The sequence below is a fragment of the Pseudophryne corroboree genome, chromosome 8 (assembly GCF_028390025.1).
Source record: "Pseudophryne corroboree isolate aPseCor3 chromosome 8, aPseCor3.hap2, whole genome shotgun sequence".
NCBI lineage: Eukaryota > Metazoa > Chordata > Amphibia > Anura > Myobatrachidae > Pseudophryne > Pseudophryne corroboree.
This window is the reverse complement of record NC_086451.1, coordinates 393,058,715-393,077,622: the sequence shown is the minus strand read 5'-3', so window position 1 is coordinate 393,077,622 and position 18,908 is coordinate 393,058,715. Positions and strand designations below refer to the sequence as shown.

Genomic DNA, 18,908 nt, shown 5'->3' with positions numbered 1-18,908 from the left:
AGCTGTGCCCCAGTAGCGCCGCTTACAAGCACACAAAAAACCACAATACTTACCAGCCCCGCTCCTGCTTTCCAACTGCTAATGCGCTGTCCTCCGTCTCTGGCCGCCGGCTCCTCTCTATGGGAGAGACGTCATGGCGTCTCTCCCATAGCAGTGCCGCACAGACACTAAAAGTCAATTATGACCTCTAGCGTCAGTCAGCGGCGTCTGCTGCAGACGGGTAGCGGGGATCAGGATGCAGCTCTTGCCACGGCGGTTCCCTCAGAACAGCAGCACTCCGGGCAAAAAGCCTGCTTGCCAGTGGCAAGAGCAGCTACTGGGTGCTGGCTAAACCGCAAGTCACAGAATTGTAGCAGTGAATACGGGTGTGGTATGAAAGGTCGACAGTGTCTAGGTTGACCACTATTGGTTGACAATAACTAGGTCGACAGGTCAAAAGCTCGACATGAGGGTTTTTTTTTTAAATTGGTGTCGTTTTCTCCGTACAGTGACCAGGAACCCCAATTAGTGCACCGTGTCCCCTCGCATGGCTCGCGTACGGGCAGGTTACTATTCCCAATCGTAGTCCGCTTGGATCGAAGTATGAAAAAGTTCCAAAAATGAAGAAAATTGTGAAAAACTCATGTCAACCTTTTGACCTGTCGACCTAGAACATGTCGACCTAGAGACCGTCGAGAAACCCTGTCGACCTAGTTACTGTCGACTAATAGTGGTCGACATAGACATTGTCGACCTAAGTGTGGTCGACCTAGAGACCGGATCCCGTGAATACAGTATGAGGTTTATTGTGGTAAATCAAACAGTAGGAGGGTGCAGGTAAACTTGATATGCAGACAGACTTAGAGAACACAGGTTACTGGAAGCTGCATGAATACTGGAGATGTGGATAAATAAGCAATGCAGAAATATTTGATGAACTTGTCAAGGCTGATAAACTTGAACAGAAATGACAGAAGTAGAGTCCAGAAACAAAAAGCAGAATGGTAATATGATTAACAGCAGAGTTCCTTAAGCTTGGCAGACACAGGTGCTCACAGGAACAGGTGCGGGTATCCAGGAATCTTGGCAAGACAAAACTAAAATCCAAACATATGAGGGTATTCAGCTACAATCACTATTTTGTGCATGCGCTGTGACCGCATTGTGCCTGCGCAGGCTGTCACTATGCACTCACGTAGTGATTGACAGGCAGCGGACGTTCGAGGCATTGGTGGAGAGTGGTGTGGGAAACGCAGGTGTGTCATGGCTATTTTCGGGGGTGGCCGGATGATGTCGCCTGTGATTCCAGCATCGGGAAACATGGCACCAGTGTGCCTGCATATGCAGCCTGATTACCGGTATTTCCCGATTATTGCAATGCAATCGCATTTCATAAGTAAAGGCATTGCAGGATGGGGCAACACATGCTGGGCGCTTCCCAGCATGCAATTTTAAACAGTAGCAGTTTTGCAATTTTATCAATACTGCTACTGATGGCCGGTTGCAGTGGTGCCTGGCACACAGCACACTTGCCCTGAGGGCGCAACTGTCTGCAAACGGGATGCGGACAGTTGCTGGCCTAAAGTCAGCGGCACTGTAATGAGTCAAACTGACTCATTACAAGCCGCTTGTGTGTGCTGCCACCAAAGCGAGGAGAGAAGCAGCTCTGGGCGGCAGCGATGCACATGTGACCCCTAGTACCTAACTAGAATAAGGGAACTGCATATATCTGCGGGAAAAGGGAATGTAGACGTTACCGTGTATATGTGTTTTTTACTCTATAGTATATAATTGGTTATGTATAGTATGAGTAGGTATATTATGTATGTAACTTCTACGAGTGCGGGACTAGCTGGAGTTTAAAGAGTGACTGGCAGGAGCAGAGGTCTGTAGAGCAAATACCCCCAGGTTACACCCTAGCTACTTTCACCCTTTGACTACAGTTAGTTCAAGGTAAAGCAGAAAGTGGTAAGAATATAATTACTAGAAAGGACAGCCAGCCACATAGTATTAGCATTACCCAACCCTCAGTCAGGGAACTGTTAGTAAAGAACGGTATATTAGTATATTACTAATACTCATCAAGGGATTCCAAAGAAGAGTCTAACTACATTGGAATTGATGCATCTATAAATACAAGGTTAGCATATATTCAGGGAGGATCTTCAAACAAGTACGACATAAGAGGTTAACCCAGAGCTCATTCTACTAAGTGGTCACTTAAATGCATGAAATGTATAATGGACTCAAACGTTAGTGTATGCAGCCTCCTATAAATTAACCTACAGCATTAACATCTAAGGGAAGAGAAAGAAAATGAATGCAGATGCTAGGATATTCAACTATAGATATAAACTCAAGATCACAAGTGGATGCCAACTAATTCCATGGATACATTATAAACTGTCAGAAGCAACAATGTAATTAGTAGTTCATTAGTTAAGCCAGAGATAGTTTACCATTATAGATCTATAACAAGAACTAGAATCGCTAACAAGTTATTCATCGGATCTGTATCATACACTGCTGCAGTTATTTCTGAGAGTTTACCTCTTAGCTGGAACCAGAAAACTCAATATTGGTACTAGAGATGTGCACCGGAAATTTTTCGGGTTTTGTGATTTGGTTTTGGATTCGGTTCTGCGGCCGTGTTTTGGATTCGGATGCGTTTTGGCAAAACCTACCTGAAAATTTTTTGTCGTATTCGGGTGTGTTTTGGATTTGGGTGTTATTTTTTCAAAAAACCCTCAATCACAGCTTAAATCATAGAATTTGGGGGTAATTTTGATCCCATAGTATTATTAACCTCAATAACCATAATTTCCACTCATTTCCAGTCTATTCTGAATACCTCACACATATGTGCTGGAGGTAGCTGTGTAAGAGATTATATGTAAACATTTTTGGCGTGTCTATGGCGCACACTGACCCTGTTTTAAATAAGGGGAGGCGCCGATGTTGTGTCTTGCACACAGCGCTAAAATGTCTAGTTCTGGCACTGTGTGGGGGTGCCGCGGGCGGGGGAGGGGTGGGTGCAGGGAATCTGTGGTTGGGGGAGGGGGTCCAGAGCCACCATGGGTGAAGGAGGGGCAGTTGGGGGGTTCCATGGTCGGGGTAGGGGCAGGTGTGGGGGTGCTGCTGGTGTGGGAGGGGCAGGTGTGGGGGTTCTGTGGGTGGAGGAGGGGGGTCCAGAGCCACCACAGATGGGGAGGGGAAGTTGTGGGGGTGCCATGGGTTGGGGAGGGGTGGGTGCAGGGATGCCATGGGTGGGGGAGGAGGACCGGAGCCACCATGGGGGAGGGGTGGGGGAGGGGGTGCCGTGAATGGGGGGAGGGGCCGGAGGGATAGGTGTGGGTAATGCTTCTCCAGCTTCTCCTCCTGGAAGCAGCTATACTGCTTACCTTTGTTGGTGCTCTCTGCAGCAGGCAATGAAGACTCCTGTGCCCAGCCCAGGCACCGCAGCTTCCCCCCAATGGCGAGTCCCTCTGCAGCCGAGTGGAGTTCTGGGAACACACAGCAGCCAAAGGGCAGAGCCTCCCATTGGATGTAACCTGTGTGGGAGGGCGTTTCTTAGCCAATCAGCTGTGGGCTGGGTGTGATAGACCTGCCACTAACCCAATGAGAGCACCTTGCCATGCCCAGCATTAGGAAATGAGCCACAGAGTCACAGATCTGGGCAAATATATAGGAGATGCATGCTGTACCCATGCTGGGGTTACACAAAAGTTGGGACTGCTCCAGGAAAGCAGGGATTGCTGCTGCAGTGATAAGGGTCAGACATATAATACAGTATATACATGCTGTAACCAGGCTGTGGTCACACAAAAGTTGGGACTGCACCAGGAAAGCAGGGACTGCTGCTGCAGTGATAAGGGTCAGACATATAATACAGTACTGTATATACATGATGCACTCAGTCTGGGGTCACACAGGCACCGCAGCTTCCCCCCGACGGTGAGACCCTCTGCAGCTGAGTGGAGTCCAGGGAACACACAGCAGCCAAAGGGCAGAGCCTTCCATTGGATGTAACCTGTGTGGGAGGGCGTTTCTTGGCCAATCAGCTGTGGGCTGGGTGTGATAGACCTGCCGCTAACCAAATGAGAGCTCCTAGCCACACCCAGAATCACAGATCTGGGCAAATATATAGGAGATGTTATATATATATATATATATATGTATACACACACACACACATATATATATATATATACATATATATACATTTATTTATTTATTTATTACCAGTTATTTATATAGCGCACACATATTCCGCAGCGCTTTACAGAGAATTTGCCATTCACATCAGTCCCTGCCCCAGTGGAGCTTACAATCTATATTCCATATCACATGTACACACAGACACATTCATGCTATACTGCTGTTGGGAGCCAATTAACCTACCAGTATATTTTTGGATTGTGGGAGGAAACCGGAACACCCGGAGGAAACCCACGCAAGTACGGGGAGAATATACAAACTCCACACAGTTAGGGCCATGGTGGGAATTGAACCCATTACCTCAGTGCTGTGAGGCAGTAATGCTAACCATTACACCATCCGTACTGCCCATACATAAACACACACAAATTAAATTTATATATATATATATATATATGGGTAGCATGCCTTTCCCACCTGTGGCTCAGGTATATCTGGAGAGGACAGAGGCGGCACTCCGAGGACTTTGAAAAATAGTTTATGTGCAAAGCATAGCAAATCAAATGTGTACAAACAATGGAAAAAACATGGAGGTCTTACAACGTTTCAAGGCAGCAAGCCTTTTCTTCAGGTAAGGTGACCCATGTAGAGTGTGTGGTGAAAAACAGCGAAACCACACACTCTACATGGGTCACCTTACCTGAAGAAAAGGCTTGCTGCCTTGAAACGTTGTAAGACCTCCATGTTTTTTCCATTGTTTGTACACATTTGATTTGCTATGCTTTGCACATAAACTATTTTTCAAAGTCCTCGGAGTGCCGCCTCTGTCCTCTCCAGATATACCTGAGCCACAGGTGGGAAAGGCATGCTACCTGAATTAATCTAAGGAAGGCACCCAGGCATATGCTTTCCTCATACAGAGTGCCGGATGTATACATTGATATATATATATATATATATATGTATATATTAATATTACATATGCTAATACACATGGCCAGTGTTATACTTTTTACAAAAAATAAACATACAGTAAGAGATAAAATAAAAAGGCTAAAGACAAATGTACTCAATTTACTGTATACCATAGAGAAGCACATATCTCATGTATTTTAATTCCCAGCTTCTACTAGTTATACAAGGCCACAAGCTGCAATTAAAATATTATCCACAGATTAATATTTCTATCTGTACAGCAATATATTATTTCTAGCTATTTCCAGACAACCGCCAGCAGCAGATTTGTTACTTGTGTCCAAATAGCAGCAAATGTTATTAGTAACAGTTTCCGATTAGAACTAATTGTTAAAGGCCCTACACATTTGACGATGCGCCGCCGAGGTGCCCAACGGCCGAAACGGCCGACGAGCGACCCGGCGGCGGGGGGGCAGTGACGGGGGGAGTGAAGTTTCTTCACTCCCCCCGTCACCCGGCTGCATTGAAGTGCAGGCAAATATGGACGAGATCGTCCATATTGGCCTGCATGCACAGCCGACGGGAGACCAGCGATGAACGAGCGCGGGGCCGCGCATCGTTCATCGCTGGAGTCTCCACACTGAAAGATATGAACGAGTTCTCGTTCATTTATGAACGAGATCGTTCATATCTTTCAGAAAACCGGCCAGTGTGTAGGGCCTATTACTTGTATCCAAACAGGAACAGATGGTCATTTCATTGTTATTGCAGGTTTTAAATGCAGCTGGTTAACATTTATATCATGAGCTGTTTTGGAATTATTTCCCAACAACCTACAGCAATAAATTAGTTATTTATATCAAAACAGAAACAGATGGGTATTTGATTGTTAATGCCAAACATTGCAGGTTTTTCTATACAGCTGGTTAGCATTTGTATCATAAGCATAAGCTGTTGTTGAATTCCAGTTTATAAGCAAACATTATTGCAATCAATGTAGTAGTAATTCAAGCATATAATGATTAGTACTCAACACAGAATATTTATCCTGTTGTTTTTTTGCCTCAGTATTCAGCCATGCAGAATGTAACAAAGTAACAAAGTTAATATACTGTATAGCATGTAATGGCTATTTGCACACAAATAACAAATCTACTGCTGGAAATAGCTATAAATAATATAAATATTGCTGTACAGATAAAAATATTAATCTGTGGATGATATCTTCCGGAATTGGATATTAATTGCCGTTTGTAGTCTTGGATAACTATTACAATCTGGGAATTAAAATACGTGAGATATGTACTTCTCTGTGGTATAAATTGAGTATATTTGTTTTTAGACTTCTACGTTATCTTTTATGTTTAGTTTTTGTAAAATGTGTAATGTATTAATTGATAAAGCTAAATATTTATCGTATATAAAACACTTTAAGAGGTCTAAGAACACTGTACGCTATCTACGTAAGAAGTACCGTAAGGGTACGCCAGTTGCGTAACGATCGCTCAACCGTAGTCGAGACGCTCAAGCGTCACGTTCGCTTACGGCCCAGAGATCACAGGCAGGCACGCTATTGGCTGCCGACTAACGTAATGATTCGCTATAGCGTAGCGGACGCTTGGGACCACGAGGAGATCTCCAGCGGTGCAGACGCTTACGACGTTAAACCTTTATATCTATACCATTAACAACGAAATATACAGTAAACCTTAGTGTGGTGATAGAGTGTAAATGCAACCTGGTGTAACCTGATTAACTACAAAGCTGCTTGAGCGTCACCGACGCTCAGGGATTACTTAACACTATAAGGAATACACAGATACCTGGGCTTAGGGTCCAAAACCTATTATATGTATTATGACTATTATACTTGCAAAAGAATCACAGTACAAAGCATACACTACAATATAACATAGGCTACCTAACCAGATAACTACACAGGAAATATAATACAATACTATTTAAGGGAAAATGAGAGAGAAAGATGAGGAGAGAGAGAGAGAGAGAGAGATTGAGAGAGATTGGCTCAGAATAACAAGAAGAATATGATTGCAGAGAAGCTTACACATGTGAGGAACAATCGCTGCGCAGTTATTCAATGCTGAGAATCTTTGTGGAGAAAATACTTGACCTTACCCATACTGGCTGTCCCTATATACACACCCTACAATACCGCATGGGACAGAAGCTAGACTCCATTTTGAGAAAACTCCCATGAAGACTGCAACACATGGTTGAAAGGGGGAGGGGAAAACACCCGGCAGCAGCCATTTTAGTTTTGCAGGTCCAAACACATGGCACTCTCTACTACACCACAATCACATAGCAGAAGACACAAGACTCCATTTATTCCAAAATGTCCAAGCCTCAAAACAATGCATATGTTCTGATTTTTACAATTCCAAACAATCTAAATCACCTTTCACAATTTCAATCCAACTTCCTAGAACCATCTTATTAAATCTCCATAGGCAAACAAATACCACAAATGCTATGCTACAGGTTGTCTAATGTTCCACTTCATCACAGACTTCACAGGGCACAAACAAGTTACATTCACACAGCTGCGCAAGCCTCACCATCCCCAAGCCATTTGTTTCTCCAAACCAACCACTCTATGCTTACCCATCATTCCACAACTACCCCACCACAAAACACACATTTAAAACTACTCTATGCCAATAAGCCATGAGATATTGAGATTATGATACTTAGCCTTTTATGCCTGGCGATGATCCAGCCATGCTTCTGAGACCTCTGTTCTGAGTGCACCCACATCACATCTGCTCTCTGTGGCAACCAGCAACACTGACCCCAACCCCCCCCAGACAGGAACTATCCTCCTGTGTGTCTGTTCCTAGGGGAGGGGTCTCTCTCTCTCCTTTGTATATGCTAATCAGGTTCAGCCCTGAAAATCTTAGTAAAGGATTTGCTTGATCATCCATTATTCCCAACAAAGTGATTTTAGCTTTTATACATTCAATCATATCTATCCGCTACAATGTCCCACAACTTAATAACAAGTATCAAATTAATCTACGCATTGAGCTGGTTGTTTTAATACCAAACATGATGTCTGGTGCTTGATATTATTATAATTATGTACTGTATGAAATAAGTGTCGAATCCATCTCCGTGCCATGTCCGAGCAAATGCGTGTGTTTCCATATATTGCTGTGCTCGCTGCGCATATTTGCAAGTATAGCGACTTAAATGTGTGTGGTTTGTATGCTCTCTCTATGTAATATTTTTTTTTTTGACTTTGACAGTCCACCCTTTGGCAGTCACCAATAACTGCCACTTCCTAAAACATTTCAAAAAGAGAAAAATATATGTCATATGTAAATACATTTCTATGATTGGGTAAGGGAGGAGAGAAGAAGGTGGGAAAAAGGTATGACCTAGTGAGATAGCAGAAGTATGTATGTATGAATCCATGTTTGGGGGGTCATGTATCATCGTGCCGTACGTGTTTTAAATCAAGCTTCGAGGTATTGCGAAGTATACATTTGAATTCCTTCTTATCCCGTATTAAGGGTCTGTGGATGGGCTGTCAAACTCTACCGAGCTCGTTTCGGCTTTTGGTTGCAACAAAATGGGGGAGCACATTTTAGTTGATGATACATGAATGGGGGAGGTATGTGGTTGCTGATATCTGTGCCTGTGTTCCCTATCGACTATGTGTGTCATTACCTGAGGGTTGTAGGGATGAAGATAAAGAACACTTATGGAAAATGCAGTGGTATTCTATGTCAGGTTAATGTACATCTGTCGGTTGAAGTTTTGTTCGGTATCAGTTGAAAGTCGTCTTCTTTGCGCTGTTTTGCCCATTAGGTGCGAGCAAAAAGCTTTGTCAATGCCATTAGATTTACAAAAAAATGTTGGGCTAGCGTAAGTTTAAGAATTCTAGGGAAACTGGGGATCCATGGCAAAGTTCATCAAATGTCCGTATCTAAAGTGGTCAAAACTTCTTCTTTGGTCAATCCGTTGTCTTCATAGCGTCTCGTCAACTTCCTCGTCCAAGTGGGTCTTTTTATCTTGGAGAAAAACGGAGAAACAGGTGAAAGAAACGGACCGTATAATCGCATTTTCATTACATCATTGTTTCTATCGTTGGGTCATAGATCAAATCCAGGTTAATTACAGTTTCCTCACTCCTCAAACTCATCACTCTTGTACTTTGTTTGCACTTCATTAAAGCCTGACCGCATCTAAATATCAAGCCAATTGATATGACAACACCTAAGATACATAGGAGAAACTTCCCAACATCCATTATGACTCCTTGAGCCCAGTCTCCTAAACCGGAGAACCAATTTCGCGGGTTCAACCATGACACCCAACCAGTCAGCTCATTACCTACAGCAGCAAGAGTGAGATTGTGTTTTCGGCGAAATTCCCACTTCAATTGGAGAATATCGTCCATCTTTTGGTCTATGACCTCGACCGGATCCTCGGTGCTATTCGTGATATATGTGCAACATTTCACGCCGTATTGTGTTGCCAGTGTGACACAATATCCGTCTGTCACTGCTGTGAGGTAATTAAGAACCATTCTATGCTGTACCAGTTCTGTTTTGTAAGCTTGAAGTTCCCTTCCAGTATATCTAAACGTGTCATCATACATTTCAGTGATATTATCTAACAAATTTGCGAGCGCCGATATGTATTTATAATTCAGCACTCCTCTAGCGGTGCGGGTGAAATCTAACGCGATTAAGAATTGAATCCCGGTGGATTCACTTATCAGATCAGAGGCCGGATGCTCTGTCTTCTCTATCAGGTGCCTTTTAACAACGTGCTCGTAATGGGTGTGAGTATAAGGAGCTTGGGCACCACGGTGTATGTCTTTCATTTTGTCATGTGATACAGTCATTACTTCAGGCAGTACTTTTCCAATATAACACAATCCTTCAGAGTTTGGGGCAAGCCACTTGTACGCCTTTCTCCCGCATATGAAATATGCATCATCGGGGAGAACATATGGGACGGAGTAGGACATAACCATATTACACACCTTCCATGTGAAATCTCCTAACCCTAATTCTTCCATCTGCTTAGTACACGTATCAGGTTGTACGATATGTGCACAGTATCCTGGTGATACCTCTCCAACTTTAGTAATCCTATTTCCTAAGGTATACCTATACCGGAAGGATTTTCCTCTACTGGCTATGTGGCGTACAAGCTCCGTATCTGTAGGCATTCTATCTGCTCTATGCGAAAAGGTCATGGTGTGGTTACTCCATGACACTTCCCAATTTCCCGGTTTTCGGGGATTGGAGATGTTGAAACATAATAGGGACCTATCCACATGGTATTGGTGGAGCTTCAAACTAGGAGGGCAGGAGATATTAAACCTCCGGTCCACCGGTCTCCCACCATTTAACTCAAGTACCTCCTCTATCGTTAAAGGAAATGGTACTAGCCCTGATTTGCTATGACCCTGAGGTACTTGAGAGCATACCCAACAATCTGTTTTGTTTAACACACTACCCACTAAGGAGTGATAGTCACTCAATGGATGCCGGTCCATATGGATATTAAAACTGGATTGGCATTTCTTAATGCACCCATCCTCAATGACATTGTTACAGAGCCTACAGATACAGTTTTCTTCAGCTAACAATCCGACACAATTTCATCTATGGTCAATGCTAACGGATCGTTTTCTGATACTCGCCTTTGCTTGTTGGTTAGGTTGATCTTGGAAAACTACGCCTCCATCTTTATCATCAGAACCCATTCCAGAACCCCTCTCGACCTCCATGGTACTCTCGCCGGAACAGACTGCTCTGGTCAACATCATGGTCAACAGGAAAATCCATATCACAGTCTCTTGGGGCAAGTCCATCTTACAGGAGGAGAAAAGAAGAAATTTGTAAAGGGGGTATAAGAAAACAGTTTGAGGGGGAGAGAACTTGTTACGATAATAAGTTCTCTCGTCTTGTTGTTCTTTTTTTTTTTTTTTTTTTTTTGTTCTGCTGTCCTCTCAAAGGTGCTGTCTCTCAGTCTTCCAAACGAACATTCTGGCGATGCAATATTCCTTCCTAACCGACGATCTTTCTGTAAGGAGCGAAAATCTGGCATTACCATTGGTCCAACTGAGGGGTGACATACCATCTTTAAACCATGAAAACATGAGTGAGAAGGAGAGAGAGAGAGTCAAAAAAAAACAAAAGAGAGGGAGAACGCTTCATGTGCATAACTCAACAACAAACAACAATAGGAAACGAGAAACAAAGCATTTTTATCAAACATTTTTCAACATTAAGAAAACATTGTTAGCATTATCAGGCTGTCATATCTACGTGTCTAATGGTCTCCTTGAACAGTCCCTCCCCACCAGCACCTGCATTACTCCACTGTTTGTTTCTGGCCAGAAATACATTGTGGCGGATAGGTCATGCTGGGGTTTGGTAGACTTCTGCAAGGACCAAGTGGATATGCAATGTGTGAATTCTTACCAATAATTGTCAGAGATGGGGATAGAGAGAGAGAGAAAAACATTTTTCTTCACAAATACATTTACAACGTTTCACCTGGTCATTCCTGTGTCTTCAGTGAATGACCTCCCAATTTATTAACCGTTACCTCAGGCTTTCCATCAGTCCTAATGATCACCTTTCCTGACTGCACATTATGGGTGTGGGCCAAAATTTTTCCTATATGATCCCTGATTATAATTTTGTGTGTTATAACTTTGCTCATTTCTTGGTCTAGGGGGTCTGACTTTATGTGGGTTATTACAGTTGCTGGCATAATGCCCTTCTCTTCTACAATTATAACAAATCCTTGGTTTCCTCCAAGTGTCAATGACCTGAGGTCTTGGTTGATTTGATGCCTCCTCAAACGCTCGGATGCTCATCGCCATCAACCGTTCTCCCTGCGCTTCCCTGGTTCTTTGGATATTGCGGTCATGCTCGATAGCGGACTCTCTTAATGCAGCCACCGAGATGCCTCTCCAGTGAGGTATGGAGGTTTGTACCCTGATTTTTAGTGTGTCTTTTAAGCTGTCCATTAATACAGACACAGCTACCTCTCTGTGGTGTACGTTAGTGTCAATGTCATCTATACCCGTGTACCTAGTCATATCCTGCAGAGCCCGGTGAAAATACTCTGATGCGGATTCACCTTCTTTTTGTTTTATTGTAAAGATTTTATTCCACTTTACTACTGTAGGGAAATATTCTTTCAACTGCAGATTAATTCTTTTTACATTATCTTGGTTATACTCGTTTGTTAGTGGCACTTCCTCATCTAGCTTACAATCAGCGATAAATTTCAATGAATCAACATCGGGGGGTAAACATGCCCTCAAAACTGTCCTCCAATCTTTGTTATTTGGCTCTGCAGTGTGTCCTAGCACTCTAATGTATCTTTGACAAGCAACTAAGTCTTTCCTGGGATCAGGAAATTCAGACAGAATTGTTCTTACTTCTGTTCGGGAAAAGGGGCAGTACATGGCGATGTTCCTGACGGGGGTGACTCCTGAAGAGTCAGTTTTCCCATTTGGTACTGCAATTACCCTGACAGGATTAAGTCCAGTAACGTCATTCTGAATTGATTCTACAATATGAGGTACATTTGTTTGTGCGTAATGTATAATACCATACGTACCTGTGGACACGACCTCACCTGACCCTCCATTAGGGGGTTTGTTTACAGTCTTTACCGATTGGGTCGCGTCCACCTGGATGTCTTGTGTGATGGCTTCTGGAAGAGGTGCCGACATCGTTCTGGGTTCACTTTCTTGTTGGTGTTCCTGAGGAAAGTTTAACATGGGGTGCGACTTGCATGGGTTAATAGTTGTACATTCAACAGTATTACAATTATCTTTGTTACATTTATTACACTTATTCTTATTATCTATACTACAGTTGCTAAGAGCGTTTTTATTGTTCACCCTTGTGCTTTTCTCCGCAACCACAATCCCCTCCATTGCCATGTCTCTCCTCTCAAGATGAAAGTTAGGTATGTGAGTTACATTTCTTTGCATTTCACCCTCCTGTTGCCATAACTGTAAACAATCATAATGCTTGATTCGTCTCTTTGCTGATTTAATGAGACATATCCTTCTCCTTAAATTATGCAACACCTCTGAGTCAAAACTACCTATCCCGGGAAATGGTGCCTTATCCCCCGCAGTCATTCGTGTCCATTCATCACAAAAGGTCTCAGTGTGGGGACCATATTTCCCCCACATTACTAACCGAGCAGACCCTCTGGGTCTGCAAGCTTCTGGAGTCTGAATCCTGACTGCCGACTGTCTCTGTGTCGTGCACTTGGCTTCCATTGTGGACCTTTTTAACACAGAAAAACTTCCTAAAATGCACCAAACACAGAAATTCGTTGGAAATCCTTAAAGCTCTTCCACTGAACTTCTTCTGCTCCGGGTATCTCCGATCCGCCTTCTAGCAGACACGTGTAGCCGTTGCAGGCCCTATCTTTAGAGATTTTCCTGAGAAAATTCCCTTCCTTTTTCTTTACACAAATCACGCTTGATTGTGCTCCCTACAACACGTATGAGGGCAAGACCTCATATCTCGTTGCGTTATTGGTCACACATACAACCGAGCGGTCCAATCGTACCACTTATAGACACTTGTTGCCCATAAATGGTAGGATCATTGGAGTCTCCCTACTGTGCTCCAAAACAGCCAGAGCGTAACACAATGAAAACTTTATCACACTCTGTTGCACGTTTTCACTTCAGGCCGTGCTCATAGATCACACAGATCACAAAGTCCACAAAGCGGGATTTAATACCGTTTTATCACATAGACCACAAAGTCCACAAAGCGGGATTCAATACACTCATACCGTTTTCAACCCACTATCATTCTTATAGTTTTCTGATCAGAAAAATCATTTCCCGTAGTCTGATAGCTCTCCCCAGAGGTATTACAGTAAAGTAAGGTATTTAAACTAAGTTTTGGAAAACTGAAATCAATTTGTGCTATTTATCGCCTTGCGCTATTTACCGCGTTGCGCTATTTATCGCATTGCGCTATTTATCGCCTGTTAAAATCAACTTGTGGTTTGAGTTACGTGGGCGTACACAGACGCTCCGTTGCGTAATATACGCTGCGTGCGTCGGCCTTTGGATTGTGTACGCAAGTCTTTGTTAGAGACACGTGTACGCAAAGCAAAGATCCACCGTAACACAATTTATACTTTTATCAATGTAGATTGATCCTTGATCATCTACCACACACCACACTGACTTCGCCTTATCTCCCAGGCAAAACTGTGTGTTTGTCTATATTTTAACTTTATTACCTCTATTCTTAAACTCTGAAATAGCGGCAAATCTCTTTTAGCACGTTATCAATGCAAATGGCAAACAGGAAGGTGAGATAAGTGAAAGTACACAGATGAAAATGCAATTCTAAATTTAATCTAATAACATACATTGATGTAAGCACAGACATATAGACATTTAGACCTTATTTAGTGCTTCTAATTTGCATATGAATTGCTTTTTCTTTCACTGCTGGGAGTTTCACTGATTGCATTTCAATGGCCATCCTGCACCAAGCAGAGTAGGGTGGTAAGGAAACCAAAAGAGAAAAAAAAAAAAACTTTGTTTTATCTGTGTATCGTTCTTAAATCAAATATTTAATTTATTATTAACTGTTATTAAACTGTATCTAAACTTCTTATGATTGACTATGATATGGACTAAACAAATGCATTGGAAAAAAACTCATTAAATGATGATTTCTTTTTGACAGTGGATGGTTGATTATTTCTTGAAAATCAGCCATTTTAGGGGGGGGGAAATTTGACCTTCCCAAAATGGCCGCTGCTCCTCCCCCTTCCACCTCCATGAGGGTCACACAAAATGGTGGACAGACCATGCGGCCTCTTGTCACAAAGAAAGTCATCATTCAAAACTCCTAAAGTTATTCTAGGCCTAGGAGTTTTTTTTTTTTTTTTAATTATATCAAGGCTATGCAGCAACTTTTAAATGTACTTTTAAACCTACTTAAACAGATAACGTACTGTTCCTACCTTCCAGTTCCCGAATTCCTTCAGCACCCTTTACTAAGCGAAACAGACGCTTATCCAATCAGCACTGCAAGGAATATGATCCCGCCCTTTGCTGATGGATAATGTCTGCTGATACTACCTAGCAGAGATATGTGAAGGCCAGGACGAGTCCCCCAATTGATAAAGCTAAATATTTATCGTATATAAAACACTTTAAGAGGTCTAAGAACACTGTACGCTATCTACGTAAGAAGTACCGTAAGGGTACGCCAGATGCGTAACGATCGCTCAACCGCAGTCGAGACGCTCAAGCGTCACGTTCGCTTACGGCCCAGAGATCACAGGCAGGCACGCTATTGGCTGCCGACTAACGTAATGATTCGCTATAGCGTAGCGGACGCTTGGGACCACGAGGAGATCTCCAGCGGTGCAGACGCTTACGACGTTAAACCTTTATATCTATACCATTAACAACGAAATATACAGTAAACCTTAGTGTGGTGATAGAGTGTAAATGCAACCTGGTGTAACCTGATTAACTACAAAGCTGCTTGGGCGTCACCGACGCTCAGGGAATACTTAACACTATAAGAAATACACAGATACCTGGGCTTAGGGTCCAAAACCTATTATATGTATTATGACTATTATACTTGCAAAAGAATCACAGTACAAAGCATACACTACAATATAACATAGGCTACCTAACCAGATAACTACACAGGAAATATAATACAATACTATTTAAGGGAAAATGAGAGAGAAAGATGAGGAGAGAGAGAGAGAGAGAGAGAGATTGAGAGAGATTGGCTCAGAATAACAAGAAGAACAATATGATTGCAGAGAAGCTTACACATGTGAGGAACAATCGCTGCGCAGTTATTCAATGCTGAGAGTCTTTGTGGAGAAAATACTTGACCTTACCCATACTGGCTGTCCCTATATACACACCCTACAATACCGCATGGGACAGAAGCTAGACTCCATTTTGAGAAAACTCCCATGAAGACTGCAACACATGGTTGAAAGGGGGAGGGGAAAACACCCGGCAGCAGCCATTTTAGTTTTGCAGGTCCAAACACATGGCACTCTCTACTACACCACAATCACATAGCAGAAGACACAAGACTCCATTTATTCCAAAATGTCCAAGCCTCAAAACAATGCATATGTTCTGATTTTTACAATTCCAAACAATCTAAATCACCTTTCACAATTTCAATCCAACTTCCTAGAACCATTTTATTAAATCTCCATAGGCAAACAAATACCACAAATGCTATGCTACAGGTTGTCTAATGTTCCACTTCATCACAGACTTCACAGGGCACAAACAAGTTACATTCACACAGCTGCGCAAGCCTCACCATCCCCAAGCCATTTGTTTCTCCAAACCAACCACTCTATGCTTACCCATCATTCCACAACTACCCCACCACAAAACACACATTTAAAACTACTCTATGCCAATAAGCCATGAGATATTGAGATTATGATACTTAGCCTTTTATGCCTGGCGATGATCCAGCCATGCTTCTGAGACCTCTGTTCTGAGTGCACCCACATCACATCTGCTCTCTGTGGCAACCAGCAACACTGACCCCAACCCCCCCCAGACAGGAACTATCCTCCTGTGTGTCTGTTCCTAGGGGAGGGGTCTCTCTCTCTCCTTTGTATATGCTAATCAGGTTCAGCCCTGAAAATCTTAGTAAAGGATTTGCTTGATCATCCATTATTCCCAACAAAGTGATTTTAGCTTTTATACATTCAATCATATCTATCCGCTACAATGTCCCACAACTTAATAACAAGTATCAAATTAATCTACGCATTGAGCTGGTTGTTTTAATACCAAACATGATGTCTGGTGCTTGATATTATTATAATTATGTACTGTATGAAATAAGTGTCGAATCCATCTCCGTGCCATGTCCGAGCAAATGCGTGTGTTTCCATATATTGCTGTGCTCGCTGCGCATATTTGCAAGTATAGCGACTTAAATGTGTGTGGTTTGTATGCTCTCTCTATGTAATATTTTTTTTTTGACTTTGACATAGTATATGTAGTATTAATAAATGTTTTTGAAATAACTGAATTTGTGTGTGTATTATATATATATATATATATATATATATATATATATATAGTAACAGAAATAAAGGGAGCGCAGGTGGTGTAATAACGTTTTAAAAAATCCAAGTTTACTTCAAAGTTAAAAGTACATTTAAAAATCAGTATAACAGCATGTAAGTCATCACCCAAAATGGAGCACACACAGGGATCAACGACAGAGATGGTTTTGGATCTCCTCCTCTCAGGGCTCCGGCTTCTATGTCACCAGCTCAGTATCCTCCGCTTCCCGTCTCACATCTCCCGGCTTGTAATCCCGATACCGTGCAGACTTAGCAGGCTGTAACAGCAAGTCGGTGTCTCTCTCCCCAAGGGAGAGGAGGAGACTCGAGACCATCTCTGTTGTTGATCCCTGTGTGTGCTCCGTTTTGGGTGATGACTTACATGCTGTTATACTGATTTTTAAATGTACGTTTAACTTTGAAGTAAACTTGGATTTTTTAGAACGTTATTACACCATCTGCGCTCCCTTTATTTCTGTTACTATAGTGATATCCATCACCCTTGGGGAAGGGTGAAGAAGGGAGCAGTGACGGTGGGAGACGTGTGAACTGGATATGACACATGGATTCTATGCTTTATTTAAATTGCGCATGGACTTTTGTTTTTTTTGTTTATATATATATATATACAAATACAAAAATAAATGAAAAATAATCAGATGCGCTCAGTCAGAATGAAACAGTCTTAAGCCAATGCAGCTTAAAATCACTTCTCTAATCAGAGAAAAAGTGGGTGCACCAGTGTCCTTCTTTTAATAGAACCGCGGCTCCCCCGCCGTCACAAATAACCCGGAATTCCACGGGAAGATAGATATCTAAAAAGAAAGACAGGGGGGGCGCTCCATAGTGCAGAGTCAATTTTTTAATTTTAAAAGCACATTAAACACTGCGGTTTAAAACACAACGATAATTGCCCGTACCAGAACAAAATCCGCTGTGGGCTTAATACCACATGATTTAAAACACATATGCCCCCGGCAATTCTCCAAACCTCCGGCAGATCTCCTGAGACAGGACCTCAGCCCCGTGCCGCTAGACCGCTGGATACAGCCGCCGCACGTCGGGACACCGTCACCCGTCGATGACCACCGAGGCAGGAGGGGGCACGACCACACACGTCAGCAAGCCACGCCCCTACGCGTTTCGTCACAGACTTCGTCAGAGAATGATGATGATGATGATGATGATGATGATGATGCAATAACTTCTTGCTCTAAGTCTAGTTGAGGTGTCACCTTTAAAACAGACAAATTAGTGCCCCCAGAGCCGGGAGTGAGTAGACCATCACTCTCTGAATAACGGAAGAAGGACGTGGTAATCCACTTTTAAAAACATGGCCATATTTTAATTACTGATTAAAGAGTAAGCACGCCATAATTAACTGCTTTGGTCTAAACAGACTGCTGACCTATTAGCCAAGGATTAAGCACGCTCTAACCAACTGATTTGTGTAAACAGACTGTTAATCTATTAACCATTAACTACACAGTATTGTGGATAAGAAAAGTCTCTTAATGAAAACAAGTTAAACAACTCTTGGAAGGACTGTGGACATACTAATATCTTATCCACATAGTCAAGTTTAGACTACTTAAGGTACTGTATACTGTATGTTTTATTTCAGAATGACTAAGGAGTAACTGTGTTACAAATTTGTAATAGGGCAGGTGCTTTCCGGCTCACAGAGACTAAAAAGATACATAAAGGTTACATACAGGTTGAACACG

At 42.6% G+C, this 18,908-nt stretch overlaps 1 protein-coding gene across 4 annotated transcripts in view; it reads right to left on the bottom strand.

The window, feature by feature from the left end:
- Positions 1-18,908, bottom strand: part of LOC134949248 (cytochrome P450 2F2-like) — a 107,567-nt gene that overhangs the window by 67,920 nt on the left and 20,739 nt on the right. The window contains exon 2 of one of the 4 annotated variants that reach the window (XM_063937727.1): positions 18,102-18,416. The exons of 2 other annotated variants lie outside the window; for them this stretch is intronic. The gene's annotated coding sequence lies outside the window, so the exon portion shown is untranslated. Of the gene's footprint in view, positions 1-14,500; positions 14,584-18,101; positions 18,417-18,908 lie in introns of those variants that run through there. One more of the 4 variants, XM_063937729.1, reaches the window with a different exon arrangement.